The sequence below is a fragment of the Callospermophilus lateralis genome, chromosome 1 (genome assembly GCF_048772815.1).
Source record: "Callospermophilus lateralis isolate mCalLat2 chromosome 1, mCalLat2.hap1, whole genome shotgun sequence".
Classification (NCBI taxonomy): domain Eukaryota; kingdom Metazoa; phylum Chordata; class Mammalia; order Rodentia; family Sciuridae; genus Callospermophilus; species Callospermophilus lateralis.
Window position 1 is genome coordinate 217,293,906 of NC_135305.1, and position 17,267 is coordinate 217,311,172.

General features: G+C 38.7%; 1 pseudogene; it reads left to right on the forward strand.

Moving 5' to 3' along the window:
* Nucleotides 1-269: 269 nt before the first annotated feature.
* LOC143642142 (olfactory receptor 7E24-like) lies at nt 270-3,303 on the forward strand (annotated as a pseudogene).
* Nucleotides 3,304-17,267: the final 13,964 nt, after the last annotated feature.

Below are 17,267 nucleotides of genomic sequence, written 5' to 3' on the forward strand. Positions count from 1 at the left end.
TATGTACAATGTAATGCACCAATAAAAAAATTTTGAAAGAATTTTTTCATGCCATAAAATAAGAAAAATATGCATAAATATTAGTGGCCAGGTGAGCCTTAGGTCATGGGGTGAGACCTATATTGGAGTTTTGCATCATTCCAAAGATTCAGTAACTTTGATAGTTGTATTTATCCACAAATTCACTGTTTAATTGTTGAATTCTTCACTTTTTGAACAGAACCCATGATGATTAAATACATATTAGTTTCCAAACTTAGATATGTAGCATGAGCGTTTTGGAGATGAGTGTTATTCTTCATACCGAGAAAAGAGGTGATGAGAAAGTTACCTTCATTCTTCATATAGTAGCAGGTCAGTGATGAGGGACTGAGTGTTGACTCTCTACCTCCCATCCCATGGCAATGTCCCTCGTATTGGAGTCAAATGGGAATATTATCACCCACGCAGGATAAAATTTCTCTTTGATTTATCTTGGAAGAATTGTTACTAGATGGAAGTCAGGAATTAAAAAAAATAGACCCAGACAGGTTCATTTTCCGTGATGGTACCAAGAAAATTCAATGGAGAAAAGACTTTTTTTCCTTTGCATTTAATGCTTCTGGAACAATTGAATAAATGTGTAGGAAAAATGAACTTCAAACCTTACTTTAAAACACATATAAAATTAAACTGGCATGGATTAAAAAATACAATAATAAATTTTAAAGAGGAAAAGACAAGCATATTTTTGTGGAATACACTAAGATTTTATTCACAGTAGTATAATGTGGGGGTTCATTTTGATGTAGTTACACAAGCACAGGATATAGCTTATTCCAATACTTCCCCTTCTCTCCCCTCTTCCCTTCCTAAACTTCTCCTTCAACTATTGGTTCTTCTTCCAACTGCTTATAGATTTTTTTAAAAAAAATTTCATGAAATATGGATATACATCAAGGTGAACTTCACAGTGGTATATTCATATATGGACATAAGAAAGATTGGTCAGGTTCATTCCACTGTTCTTCCCTTTCCTATCCTTCCTCCCTCCCCCTCAACCCCCTTCTCCTATTCCACCTACCTCTCCTCCCTTTTCATGGGGAATTCAGGAGTATTTTTGATGGTGCATAATAAGAATAAGGGTATGCATTGTATAATGGCTGATAATTTGGAGGGGTAACAACTGTAGGTTATTAATAGTAAAAGCGAGTATATATCTGTGCTTGGAATTCAATTATCCTCCATTCACATTGTTTGGGGGAATTCTAACTTGTGTAATAAGGGAAAAGGCACAGAATTTTGAAAGAATTATCCTAAGAATAAAAGGACAAGTTAAATGACGTCCTTCCCTTGGGTCATGCTGTGTGTCTTCTAACCCATCTGAAGTAGAGGTATGCACTTCACAGAGAGAATGGAATCCGGGTGTTGATATAAGCTAGTGCATTTCAAAAGTATAAAAAGCCTTGAGTGGTCTTAATAGCAGATGAACTACTGAGTTTATAGGAAGTTAACAAAAATAAACTAAAATTAAAAATAAAATTAAGAAGAAATAAAATAATTAAAAAGCATTTCTTCAAATTTCATTACTTTTTGATCCTTGACTGGTACAGTGACACACTAAGATCATATTTGGTCAGCAACATCATAAGATTATGTGCATTTAACCAAATACTATTTATGTAAAATTGAAGTTCATTACCATCAGAAATAAGACTTTTATATTAAATACTTCTTAAAAGACTATCAAAATTTGAGTGAGTACTTGAACAAAGGAAGTAAATCAGAAACCTAACAAAGAAGAAAACCTTCTGGGAGTTACTGGCACATAACTATGTATTCTGATTTCCAACTGTCAACTCTAATAGCATTATAATAATGCAGTCTAACTCTTGTAGATTTTGTAATATTGTGCATTTCAAGTACATAGTTACTGCACTTTGGTTTAAGGTAAGAATAAGGTAAATTTCAATGCTTCTTAAATTCCTTTACAGTGATGTTGGTTTCTGTTTGTTTTTCTGGAAGTGGGAACTCTAACTTTTTCTCTATTATTTTCTCAAAAGTATAGGTCATATTGCAAGGTGAGCTTGGAGTTGTTATCACTGATGTTCTTGGTTTTCAGGGTTCAACTTAAGTCTCTCCAAAGTATGTGTGCAAAAAAGAAAGTGAATAACACAGAAACCATGAATCGGGACAGTTGAAAGTTTGGGTTTGTCCCAACTGAGAAACATTACTGAGGGTTTACAGAACTGAAGTGTGAACTCTTAAATTGTGAATATGTGAGTTCAAAATATATATGGAGTACTGGGTGCCTGTTAACTTACTTCTTTTTCTCACCAACAATTTTACATTTTTTTTCTTTTTGCAAAAGATGCCCAAGAAATACGGAACCACAAAATTTAACACAGATATCAGAATTTCATTTCATAGGACTCTCAGAGGATCCAGACCTGCAGCCTGTTTTCTTTGGACTGTTCCTGTCCATGTACCTGGTCACAGTGCTTGGGAACCTGCTCATTATCCTGGCTGTCAGCTCTGACCCCTACCTCCACACCCCCATGTACTTCTTCCTCTCCAACCTGTCCTTGGCTGACATCTGCTTCATCTCCACCACGGTTCCAAAGATGCTGGTGAACATTCAAACTCACAGCAGAGCCATCTCCTATGTGAGCTGCCTGACACAGATGTCTTGCCTCATCGTTTTTGGATGTATGGATGATCTGCTTCTGACTGTAATGGCCTATGACCAGTTTGTAGCTATCTGTCACCCCCTGCATTACCCAGTAATCATGAACCCTCGCCTCTGTGGCTTCTTGGTTTTTGTGTCTTTTTTATTTAGCCTTTTGGACTCCCAGTTGCATAATTTCATTGTCTTACAATTTGCTTACTTCAATAGTGTGGAAATTTATAATTTCTGCTGTGAACCTGCTCAAGTCTTTAATCTTGACTGTTCTGAACCCTTCATCAAAAACCTATCACATGTTTTGTTGGTGCCATATTTGGTTTTTTCCCTATCTCAGTAATACTCTTCTCTTACTACAAAATTGTTCCTCCATTCTGCGAATCCCCTCCTCAGGGGGGAAGTACAAAGCCTTCTCCACCTGCGGGTCTCACCTCTCAGTTGTTGGCTTATTTTATGGGACAAGTGTTGGGGTGGACCTTGGGTCAGCTGTTTCACATTCTCCCAGAAAGGGTGTGGCCTCCTCAGTGATGTACACCATTGTCACCCCCATGTTGAATCCCTTCATCTACAGCCTGAGGAACAGGGACATTAAAAATGCCCTAAGGAGGTTCCACAGTGGGAAAGTCTATGTCAGGACCTGAGCTGCTCCGTTGGAATGTATGTGGAAGAAGCCATGAGTAGTAACACCTAGACCTAGGAATTCTACCTCATGGGCGCATCTTTTTTCAGTTTGTTGGCTCTGACACCTCATCACATTTCAGAGGTTTATGAGGCTGGAGTTACAGGGTGTGCTCACTCCCTTCCCACTCCTGAGCCCTCCGTGATTGACAGGCTCCTTCAGTTACTGTCTCTGTGACTCAGTGTCCCCTTTTGGCCTTTGTCCTGTAGTAACTATCCAGCTTATTGCCCATATGCAATTCACTCCATTATAATAACTAGCTTTACTTCTATTTTCAAGTGAACACTGAGTGATCGTAACAGGGGGAAAAATGTATGTTGAGATTTGTCAACAATTGTAACATTTCAAAATGTGCTGAAGAAATAAAGCTTGTTTTAAATATATGTCGTTGTTCAGGACATCCCTGTGAGATGTGGTAAGTGGCATCATATTTCAGGTTTCCTATAAAAGAATACGACTGGCCTCTCTTCATTTTCTGGCGTCCTGCGTTGCCATGGGTTCTCTGCCTCACAGGTGTTTGCACAATTGTAGTCTCATTTGTCCTGAGGCTCTCAGTACAGCCAGTGCCAGCCTGTTTATAGGTTCAGCCTTCAAAACTGTGAGCTAAATAAACCTTCCTTTCTGTATAGGTTACTCTGCCTAAGATATTTTGTTATAGCAACAGAAAACAGACCAATACGGGGCAGGGGCAATCTTCTTTACTTGGTCTATTGACTAAAAGGATAAACTCAACTAAAATAATTAGACACTTACAGACACATATACCCAGGATGATGTTTGATCAAAAATCTAGACATCAATAGCCCACCAATTTTATACATAAAATTAGCCATCACAATATCCTATTAAAATACTAAATATTTATATTTTATACATACATCCAGTATTTCAATTCCTCCCTAGATTGCTTGACTTTCTATAGTATGCTCCATAAACTCTTGAGAGAAGAAATGTGAGCTTATTTGTTTTTAATATGATGAAGAATGGAATTATTTCCTCCCAAGATTAAGAATTACAGAATAAAATATAGATTTTAAACAGTTCTACAAAAGTAAATGTACACAATAATGAAGACATGCTTTTTATAAATTGGAGATATCTAATAAAGAATGCAAGAAGTTCTGGTTTTAATTTTTCTTCAGGCACTCACCATAGGAGGAGAATTGGTGCATGAATATGACCACCCTCAGTTTTCACATGCCACGTATGGTAAATTTTTCCTTGGCTGTGGTGTGAGTGTCCTGTCTGTGTCACCCTCTATGAAATGACTTCAAGTGAAAAACAACATTTTTTTCCCCTATGGCAGAATCTGTCTTAGCCAATAGATTCTTCCACTCCATCCACCTCTCAATACCTGCCACCTGGCCTTCTTCACATTCTCTCTCAGTCCTCCAGATGCACCCTGCCCTCCATATGCAACTTGAGTAGGCATGTGTTAAAGCCTTATTCACAACAGTTAAGGATGAACTGACTCCACTTCCACAGCATGGGGGTCTCTCAGCCAGGTAGCTCTGAGGAGGGAAGATTGCCACAGACCACTCTTTATTTAAGTCCTACTTTGTCCGTCAGGAAAAAAATACAAAAACAAAACAAAACAACAACAACAAAAATAGAAACACCTTATTAAAATGTCCAGGACTGGAAAACACTAAGGAATCTAAAGATGAGAAAAGACTGTAGAAATATCTCAGGAAATTCAATTTAAGTCTAAGAGTACTGTGACAACCCATGTCTGAATTTAAAAGAGAAATACACACACACACACACACACACACACACACAGAGAGAGAGAGAGAGAGAGAGAAATATCTGGGCCTGGAAGACCCTCAACTCCGCAAATATTGCCTGAAAACTTGAGGCCATTGCAACCTCAGAGCTCCACTCATTACTACCCCTAGAATGGGTGCCACGTCCTCTGACCCAACTACTTTATGTCTCTCAAAGGTAGTTTAGGGCACAGCTGATCATACTGGTGTGTCTATGGGGAGCCAAGGTCTGGAGACCTTTGCCACCATCTTGCTCCCCGACCTGGCTTTCTTCAGGGATCCTCCCTAACCCCCAGATTCTTCAGCAGCAATTAAGGGCCACCACAGTGCTTATCTGCCAGGGCCAGGTATGATAGCAGGTAATTTTGTCAAAGATCAGGCAAAGGGTTTCCTATCAAAAGATTATTCCTCTTATCACTTTAAAGAAGTACATTTTTAAAAGTAAACATTTCAGGTGTTTAAAGGTAAACTAATAAAAACAGTGTGACTTTGAATATGGTAGAAAACACATTCCGTTCAACTTATTCAACTGTAAATTTATAAGGAAAAAAGACTCACTTAACCAAGAGGGTGCTGAGAAGATGTCGTACAATGTATTGATTAAAACAGTCTTCAGTGCTTTGTTAAAAATCGATTATTTAAACTTTCATTCTCACCTTAATAGATTCAATTTATGAGCTTTACAAACCGAAAATTTGATTTTTTTAACCAGTTCCTAAATTTATTAGCTGTGTGCTAGAACTTGGTACTCATCTAAAGGCTTAATGTTTTCATTTTTAATGATAGTTAGTATAGCACTTTAGATTTTTTTTAGTTGTCAATGGACCTTTATTTAATTAATTTACTTATAAGTGGTGCTGAGGATCAAACCCAGGGCCTCACACATGCCAGGCAAGTGTTCTACCACTGAGCCAGAACTCCAGCCCCACTTGTAGCACTTTTGAAAATGGTAAGAACTCATTAAGGGAAGATATCATTGTTATTATCATGGTGGTTGTCAGCATCATCATCATTATCATTATCATTTAATTTCTAGGTTCATGTAATTCCAAATATTTTATTTGGATTCTAAGATTCCTTTCACTCTGGATGCTGGCAGATGGTAACATGTTTGTGTTTACACAGTGCAAAATCCTTTCCCCTTTTTTGTTATCATTTAAAAATTTAGTACTTATCTTTTACAACTGCAATTTGTTAAAAGACCCTGGGTTTAATCCTGGTGCCATACCCTGACCCCTTGCTAAGAAAGAGAGTTTAACATTTCATTTAGAGGCCAGTGTTGTTCAGAAATTACAAAGGTTGATGATGACAAAAATGTTTCTGAATACTCATAAAATTCAATTAAACATAAACCAAAGGAAGCAATATCTACATATGAAACATGGAGTGAAATGAAAGCCATCACACTCCTAGAGTCACGTAAAGGAGAATGTAGGTCTATATGGTTGGTTTTTTTCAACCTGAACTACAGAAAGAAAGAAAGTGATAATGAGACTAGAATGGCCTGCTCTGTAACTTCATCAGGGCAGTTTTAATCTCCTGGTTCCTCAGGCTGTAGATGAAGGGGTTCAGTATGGGGGTCACCACAGTGTACATCACAGAGAACACAGCAATCTTTCTAGGAGAGTCTGATACAGCTGAAGCAAGGTACACTCCAATGGCAGTTCCATAAAATAAGCCAACAACTGACAGGTGAGACCCACAGGTGGAGAAGGCTTTGTACTTCCCACCTGAGGATGGGATCCTCAGAATGGAGGAAACAATTTTATAATAAGAGAAAAAAGATCCCTAAGATAGGAAGAAAGCCATAGATGGCCCCAACAGTATACATGACGATATTTTTTGGTAAAGGTATCAAAACAGATAAGACTAAGGATCTGAGAAGGTTGACAGAAGAAATTAGCAATTTCCACATCTTTGAAGTAGGTGAAGTATAAGGCAATCAAATTGTGGAGCTGGGATTCCAAAAGGCTAAGCAAAAGAGACACCAGAACTAAAAAGCCACAGAGGCGAGGATTCATGATGACTGGGTAATGCAGGGAGTGACAGCTGGCCACAAAGTGGTCATAGGCCATCACAGTCAGAAGCATATCATCCATGCACCTGAAAATGAGAAAAAAAGACATCTGTGTCAGGCAGCCTACATAGGAGATGGCTCTTCTCTGAGTCTGGATGCCCACAATCATGTTTGGGACCATGGTGGAGACGAAACCAATATCAGCCAAGGACAGGTTGGCGAGGAAGAGGTACATGGGGGTGTTGAGGTGGGGGTCAGAGCTGACAGCGAGGATGATGAGCAGGTTCCCAAGCATGGGACCAGGTGCATGGATAAGAACAGTCCAAAGAGGACGGGCTGCAGGTCTTGGTCTTCTGAAAGTGCCATGAGATAGAATTCTGAGGCAAGTGTTAGATTTTTCAGTTCAGTTTTGCTTGGGCACCTTTTGAAAAAGAAAAATATATTGGAAAAAGGAAACCAAAAAATACAAACAAACATGAATACACTATTACCCATTACATTAGCCTAGAATATTTAAACACCACGCATATGTTTGTCTTGTGGATACAATTAAAAGTGAGATTCACGGTGGTATATTCACATATGCAGGAGAGGTTGGTCTGGCTCAGTCCCTGGCTCCTCCTTTCCCCAGTCCTTCCTTTCTCCCCCTCAATCCCCTTCCTCTACTCTCTGATACCTCTTCTATTTTCATGGAATTCCTTCCCTCCACTTTTTCTTTCTTTTTTCACTTATTTTGGTACACTAAATTTGATCATTTACATCAGAAAGCATTATGCACTACTTATTTCCCCTGAGTTTTTCTGCTTCTCGGACATTCTATTTCCCCTCCTGTGTGAATGAAGTCCTCACTCAAATTTTGTATGTATTTCAACAGTAATGTAATAGATAGCTTGAATCATTATTTGTGTTGGACTCTAATTTTGATTAATATGTTTAAGATGAATGTACATAACCAATATCATCAGCCTTAGGGCACATTGCCCCATCAATGATTCACTGATAACGAAATATTAGCACTTTTGAATTTTCTTGTTGTGTATATGTTTATTTTGTCAACTCTATATGTCTCCCCTCAATATCTACTAAAGAAAAATATTCCTTGCTTTCTAAAAACTTTATAATGGCTTAGGTACACTGCTTCTTTGTTCTTCTGATCATAAACCCTTTTACATATGTTTGAGGACTTTAGCATTAGGGAACACACAGAACCAAAGTTTGGGATATGATACTTCTAATACCATTTAGTAGATTTTCATATCAATATTTCCTGGTAAATGGATTATAATTCTCCTACATTAGCTACTTGAAGGCAGCTCAGGTTCATTCCTTTGTCAAGTCACACTGTCATTTAATTGGGAAAAATGCAACAGAAAACTGTAGGAAATTATTTAAACACATCTGGACCATTTAGTTACATCTAAACTGGGTAAAATAATTTACTAGCTTATGTGTTATTTTTGAAATGCTTTAAAATATTTTTTAAATCACATTAAGTAGCAGTTTTTGGTCTCATTTATAATATTTACAAGTGAATATTTTGAAATACCAAGATGCCCTGGTACTGGATTAAAATCAGTTTGATTATAATATCAGCTAGTGAAGATCTTGGTCATCCTGTCTTATACCAGGGTTGAGAATCACAGCCTTAGAATATTTGCTGGCATTCTGAAAATGACCTATTAGTGTGATTTTCTGTGACTATTAACAATAACTACTGCCCATATTAAAAATAAACATTTAGTAATATGTGCTTCACAATCAATATTTTAAAAGGATTTAAATTATTACATATGAAATGTGGTTCTTAATATCTCTGCATGATTCTATTTTCTGTATACCTATTCCACCAAAGAAACTGTTCCCATAAATTCAGTGTGCATATTTTTGTCAATATTTTCATGTTAGTTTTTTTTTATTTTTTAAATTAATTTTTATTGTAGGTTGTTCAAAACATTACATAGTTCTTGATATATCATATTTCACACTTTGATTCAAGTGGGATATGAACTCCCATTTTTACCCCGTATACAGATTGCAGAATCACATCAGTTGCACAACCATTGATTTACATATTGCCATTCTGGTGTCTGTTGTATTCTGCTGCCTTTCCTATCTTCTACTATCCCCAGTTTTGATTTCAATATCCATTTGCATTTTCCTTTAAGACTTACTTGAAAAAAACCCAATGTTCATTCAAGCCATCTACAACACATCACTTATTGCCCCTGAAATTTGGAAGTTTAGATCAACATGTGAAGCACCTTCCTAAACCTCAAAAGCCTTAGCTGATGCACACCATTACCTGAGGGATAACAATTAATTTGTCAACTTATTTTCATGACCAGCTTTCCAAAATCTTGTGCCTGAGTCCATATCATACAAATGAGGATTTCCACATAATGTGTGGGTGGCAGACAGTTTTTTTGAATTCTAGTAGTTGATGTGCATTCCAGGTGTTCTATTAATCAGGAACATTTTTTGGTTAAATAAAAACTTGTCCTCAACAAACAACTTATTGTTGTTAAGATGTATTGTCCAAAATATTCCCAAGGTATGTCTAGTATGAGCCCCTGCATAATTACTATGATATTTCCTCTTGTATAGGAGAGATATTTCCAGTGGGCTCCAGTAGAGAAGACAGCGGTTTGGGATAAGAGGAAATCCACACTTTAGTTTCATAACATTAACCTTTGCCTGTGAGCTCAGCCATCCTTCTATAATGGAGGCAGCTGGGGCCAACCATTGCTGACCTGTGTGATCCACCTGGAACCTTAATTCAAAGAGCAGTGAGTATCAGGGATTTTTCTTGGTATTTGAAATAGCTGTGTGTGTTGTTATAAGGAAAACCAAGAGTATTCTGAGTAAATGCTTGTTGTCTGTGATACTTAGCTCAATTCAATCATGGGTTCATTATTTTATATCTAAACACAAATTATGAAGTTACATAAAAACGCTGTCTTTCCATTTTGGTAAAATAATAATGTTGGTGGAGCTTCTGAGTTGCAGAAGACTGTGTACATGAAATGAAACATGCTACACCGAACATAGAGATTAGAGACTCGCTTTTGGGAAACTGTCAGTATCAGTTCATGATATGATTATTGCCAATCTCTTCCCCCTCATCACCTTCATAAACCATTTGAAATGCTTAGGAAAAAGTTCACAGGACCCAATTTCTACTTCCATGCTTAGAACTGGTGTGCAAGGAAATCAAAACTTTGAATGATATTTTTGGCACCTCCCCCACTGTCAGGTACATAAACTTCAAAGTTAAAGTAGCTGATATTCTGCATATTTTTATTTTCATATCTATCTACCCCACACTGTCATGTTGTCTTAATGATGGGGAAAGATGACTCCAGAGAGTCCTTCCTCCGTCCATCCTCTCCCCCAGCACTTACTGGGTAGTGCTGAGTCTATGCTGAGTCATGACAGAGAGAATCCAATGCCCCTCCTCTGCCTGGTACCCAGTGGAGGCCTCAGGCTCCGTGCTCAGGATTGATATGAATACAGTGATAGATATGAGCTTCCTGGTGCAAAAAACCATAGAAGGATCAGACACAGGTATGAAGCCAACTGGACTGGAGCCATTGAACTGAAGAGCTGCAGACACAGAATGACTATTGACTATTATATGACCTTAGGGCTCCATGCACAGGGCTCATAATTAGTCAAATTATTCCATGTTTTCTAAATCTCCAAGGACTTCTTAATACAAGCGAAGTAAGAAACAGAAGAGAAAATGAACATCCACAAATATTTTGGGCATCTTCCTAGGAGAAGGATGTTTCCTATTTACATGTTTCATTTCTTTTATTATGATTCATCGACTTGTATTTAAATTATATTGTGGTAAATATGCATAACAAAAAACTTACCATTTTAATCACTGCTAAATGCACAGTTAAGTGGCATTAATTACATTCATAACATTATAAAACCATAGCAATCATTCATTTCCAGAATTTTGCATTTTTCTAAACTGAAACTTTATACCCATTTAAAAGCTCTTCACTCCTCATGCCTCATGTCTCTGGTAACCATCATTTTACTATGAAATATGATAAGGAAGAAAAGCCATAAAATGTTAAAAAAATAATGGTCCAAGTAGACAGAATTTACATGTTATAAATTCATCCCTGCTGTGTTTTCTAGCTTACATTCCAAATGAATGCACCACTCCTGAGATTAGACTGTCCTGCTGTGCAGCCTCCTCCAGGCACTTTAAATGTCCCTGTTCCCCAGGCTGTAGATGAAGGGGTTCAGCATGAGGGTGACCACTGTGTATTTCACTGAGGTCACCTCAGCCTTTCTGGGAGAACATAATACAGTTAAATCAAAGTACACTCCAAGGCCTGTTCCATAAAATGAAATAAGAGAACAATGGAGAGTTGAGACCCTCAGGGTTTTTTCCCCCTCTGTTCTGATGATGGGATCATCTGAATGGAAGAAAAGTTTTAGAGAAGGGAAAAGCATTCTGGACGTGGGAAGATATTCAGAGATGCATCAACATAAACACAGGACAGAGTTATCACTAAAGATGTCAGAACTGGAAAGATTGAAAGTTGACAAGGGTTGTGGAAGAAATTAGAAATTTCCACATGTTAAAAGCAGGGAGATTACAATGCAATTCATTCATGCTGCTTAAAATAAGTGACCCCTAAAATTAAGAAAACACAGAGGCATGAATTCATAGTAGGCTGGAAATGCAGTTGGCCACACCGAGCAAAGGCCATTACAGTCAGAAGGCTACCATCCATGCATCCAAAATGATAAAAAGAGACAGCTGGAGATGGCTCTGATGTGAGTTTGTATGCCCACAATTATATTGGAACTATGGTGGAGATGAAGCAGATGTCAGCCAAGGACAGGTTGGAGAGGCAGAAGTACATGGGGGTGTGGAGGTGGGGGGTCGGAGCTGACAGCCAGGATGATGAGCAGGTTCCCAAGCACTGTGACCAGGTACATGGACAGAAACAGTCCAAAGAGGAGGGGCTGCAGGTCTGGGTCCTCTGAGAGGCCCAGGAGGAGGAATTCTGAGACACCTGTTAGATTTTGTGTTTCTTCATAGTTCTGACAACTAATTCTCAAACTCTGCACTTGATGCACTAAACTTTTTTATTGCTTTCAACCATCAACATTTTAAAACTAAGATCCAAAATTCTAAATCACAGGTAGGTACAGTGAGCAGTTCTAAATTCTAAATTCCAGTTTTGAGTAGGAATGTTGTAAAAATCCTGCCTGTGATGTTTTTGTTTGATATTGAGTGGGCTGGCTGTAAGACTAGAGGGGTATGTGGGCCACAGTGAGGTTGTCCTGGACTAGCAGAAAGAGCTATGAGTGCTGCTCACTGCTTATCTTCTCTGTCTGTGGTCTTAGCCTGGAATTTATTTCTGTCATTCCTATAGTTGACTCAGAAGGTACCAACCATTTCTGTCTCTTTTGGTGTACCAGTATTCCCAAAAAGGAAGGACACAATGAGAAAGGGACTATTTATTTATTTATTTATTTATTTATTTATTTATTTATTTATTATGGAGAAAGAGGCAAGTGAAATTCCTGGTTGGGTTGTCCAGTGGGAAACATTCCAGTATTCTTCTGTCAAGATGCCCTGTATCTATAATCAGACACACCAAATGGCTTTTATATTTTCTAGCAGACTACCTGGTATTAGCTACATAAAAATGTGGTGCTTCTTTCTTTCATGGATGATGATGATGATGATGATGAAGATGATGGTGTTGATGGTTATAATATAACATAGGAGCTGAAATGTTAGATTATGTAGATGAAATGATGCAAGATACAAAGAACACATTTCTGATACTGACATTTAGGTATCCCTCAATATGTATTCATAGTATTGTGGGTACTCTTCTCTTTCTCCTTGGTCTCATTTTCATAATCTTTTTACAGTAATTGGGAAACAGTTTACAGGAACCTATACTCTGCCATCATGGATGATGTTCCAAGTGTGGAAGGAAATGGAAACATTGAATGAGATTCTTAGGACCCTCAACATAACCAAATACCCATATTCACACAACTCACAACAGCTGAAACTTGGCATATTGATGTCTTCCCATCTCAATGCCTAAACTTCATGTTAGTCTTCATGATTAAAACAATGGTTCCGATTGCCTTTCTCCATTCATCATCAACTGGGCACTGAATGAGTTGTGGTACTTCTCTGCTGGGCCATGAACATGAACTGTGGTTCCGATATCCACCCCGTGACAGGTGCCTAATGAAGGCTCAGCCTCCATCCTAACAATTGACTTGAATATAGGGACAGACAGGAGCTTTCTGATACAGAAAACTATGGTTGAAGAGACACAGGTATGGAGTGCAATCGACTGAAATCTTCAAACTACAAGGAAGCAGGCAAAGCTAACTTTTTACTATCATATGACCTTGGGGGCTCAGGAACTCACAATCTGTCAAATTGAGCCACAATATTGAAATGTATAAAGGACTTTCTCATAATAGTGGAGGGGAGAAATGAACATCTACAATAGGTTTTGGACTCTTCCTATACTCAAGAGTATACTTGGGTGTACTTTCCACTGTTTATTGCATTGATTTTAAAAATGATTAGAGCATAATAATTACACAGAGTAGTTGAATTCATTTTGACAAAATCATTCATGCATGAAATCTGTTTGTTCCATTTCAGTCCCTGTACTAGACTTTCCCTCCCCTCTTCTCTCCCCCATTATCCTTCCTCTATTTTACTGATTTTCCTTTCACTCATGTTGAAGTGCACAGTTGGGTGGCATTAATTGCATCCACTCTTTCATGCAAACATCACCATCAACAATCTCCAGACATTTTTCATCTTCCCAAACTGAAACTTTGTACCCATTTAAAAAAACACTTCCTCCTTCTCCTAGCCCAGGAAAACACCATTCTACTAAGAAACATGATGAAAAAATAAAATCATCAAACTACAAAAATAATGTTAACACAACGAGGCATAAGTTACATGGAAATCTAGATGTTTACCATTGCTGCTTTTTCCAACACATGTTCCAAATGAAAGCTGCATGCCTGAAATTACACTGTCCTACTGTGCAGCCTCCACAGAGCATTATTAATGTCCCTGTTCCTCAGGCTGTAGATAAAAGGATTCAGCATAGGAATGACCACAGCATACATCAGTGAGAACACAGAAATCTTTCTGGGCGATTGTGATACAATAGAAGCAAGGTACACTTCAACCGCTGTTCCATAAAATAAACAAACAATTGCCAGGTGAGACCCACAGGTGGAGAAGGCTTTGTACTTCCCACTTGATGATGGGATTCTAAGAACAGAGGAAACAATTTTGTAGTATGAGTAAAAGATGCCTGAGAGAGGAAGGAATCCTGAGATGGCACAAACAAAATACATGATTGCATTTTTAGTAAAGGTATCAGAACAAGAAAGATTCAGTACTTGAGAAGCCTCACAAAAGAAATTAGAAATTTCCAAATCTTTAAAGTAGGCAAAGTGTAAGACAATCAAATTGTGAAGCTGGGCTTCCAAAAGGCTAAACAAAACAGACACCAGAACTAAAAAGCCACAGAGGTGAGGGTTCACGATGACTGAGTATTGCAGGGGGTGACAGATGGCCACAAACCGGTCATAGGCCATCATGGTCCAGAAGCATGTCATCCATACATCCCAAAATGATAAAAATGGACATCTGTGGCATGCAGCTCACATAGGAGATGGCTCTGCTGTGAGTTTGGATGTTCATGAGCATCTTTGGGACCATGGTGGAGATTAAGCTGATGTCAGCCAAGGACAGGTTAGAGAGGAAGAAGTACATGGGGGTGTGGAGGCAATAGTCAGAGTTAAAGGCCAGGATGATGAGCAGGTTCCTGAGCATCCCAACCAGGTACATGCACAGGAACAAGCCAAAGAGGATGGGCTGCAGGTCTGGGTCCTCTGAGAGTGCCATGAGATGAAATTCTGATACAGATGTTAGGTTTTTCAGTTTAATTTTGCTTGGGCACCTTTTGAAAAAGAAAAGAGTATTGGACAAAGAAACTAGATAAGCAGAGACACCAAGTAATCAAACAATAATACAAATTCCTTTAACTTATAATATTTAAAACACTAGATAAGGGATAGGATGGCATTATCTCACCATTCAGCTAAAGCTGATAGTTCATATCAGAAAGCAGTCATGTAGCCAACCACCATGAACACAGCATTTGTGGGCACTGCATTTATCAATGATGACACTGTACCAATATGCTAAGAATCACTTCCAAAATTTTTATTTTATGCAGGTTGATTTGTATCAACGCCACACAATTACAGTAACATGTCTGGCAAGGAAGGTCAGTTCTTTTATTTCCCCTCCCCTGCTGTGGCCTGGGAATATTAATTCATTTCCTTTCCCATAATTTCTCATAGATACAGTTGAAGACTATAAAATCAGGGAAGAACCTGAAATTCAAGTTTGATTCCAGCCCTTTTAAAAATGTCATTTAATAGATTTTCACATCAATATTTTGAGGTAACAACTCTCAGATTGTTAGAAAAGAAGGAAGAGGGTTTGGATTGGTCTGTCTGAACACAGACCAGGGCATTAATGCTAGGATCTTCTGGGTGGATTTTCCCCTTAAAAACCTAAGAGGACTTTCCTCTTCTCTGTCACTACAGGAAGACACCCCTTGCTCTCTGTGCCTTTCCCTTTGGGGGTTCCTGATGAGTCACAGAGGAGAGCAGTAGGGGACATACAACCACCCAGGTCCATCAAGTATGGGAAGGACAGGTCAGGATCACAGACAAAGACCACAGAAAGAACAGCACATGACCAAGCAGCACAGATTTTCCTCTCGCTCCTTTCTGGGATATCCTTGCAGCTGTCCAAATCTTTCTGCCATTGTAATCTGTCCACTCCATATCAAAAGTTGCCATAGAGTTTACTGTTGATTTTCTTCCTACTCAGGAAATTGACCAGAGTTTAAAAATATACCACAGGGACTCCTATGGTTTAGATCTCTGGATATATGCTTGAAACTTTAAAATATCTGGTAAACAATGAAAAGTTCCATGTATCAGACCCAGAGCCCAGCAATTAATGTCCCTAGGCAGATAGGGCGAAAGGAAAAATGGCCATTTCGAGAAAATGGAGAAGATTGATGCAGTATGTTTGTGTCTTGTTTTGTCTTGAAATGTTGTATTGTCTTTGTGATGAAAATATGGAAGGGATGAGAAGTAAATTGATAAGAGAAAAAGGCACCCCAGTGGAACCAAGAATAGTTAGGGCATGTGTTGATAAAAGCCCAGAAACTCTAGTCAGAAAGAAAAAGAAAGATCAGAAGAAGAAGGATTATCAGGAAAAAAGTTGCAACAAAAGGCTATTACTGAATACTTTTCCATACCGGAGGGTGCATGAAACGACAAGGCGGCTACCACCTGCCCAAGCTGATCATGGCGCAACAAGAATTTTCCAAGCGGCAGTTGCGGGCTCTTCCCCGCCCCCCTGCCCGGGGGAGCGGAACACCACTGATGATTGGCTCACAACAGCCCCAGCAAACTTCTAGCTGTCAACTGATTGGCTCCTCTGTGGTGATGCTCATTGGGCTGTTTCCCCGCCCTTTCAGACCATGGAGCTGCTCATTGGGGGACTTTTTTGGCTCTGCCCACATGACCCAGCCAATAGGTCTCAAGAGCAGGAGGGGTGGGGGAGGTTGAGAGGATTGTGGGAAGCCAGTGGTGGCAGTTGGGCTCTGAGGGTTTTCCTGAGGAGCTGTGTGGTGCCGTGTGTGTGTGTGTGTGTGTGTGTGTGTGTGTGTGTGTTCTAAAAATAAAGTTTGTTTCTTTTGACAAGTGGCTCAATTAGGACTCATTTTTATTGAGACAACCAATATAGGTTATTAATAGTAAAATACAACATGTATCAATTACTGAAATTCAAGTTACCAATTCATGCCCACATACTATGTAGAATTTCTTATTTGCATGAGACACAGGATTTTGAAAAGATTGCCCCAATTTGTGTATTAAATTATGTTTCTCCTTTAGGAAATGCAGTAGCATTAGTGAAAACATACTTCACAGAGAGACTTAAGTGTACGTATAGATGTACACTGTACATTTGAGGGACCATGGATTAATGTTTGAATCTGTCAGTCCCCCTTGTGT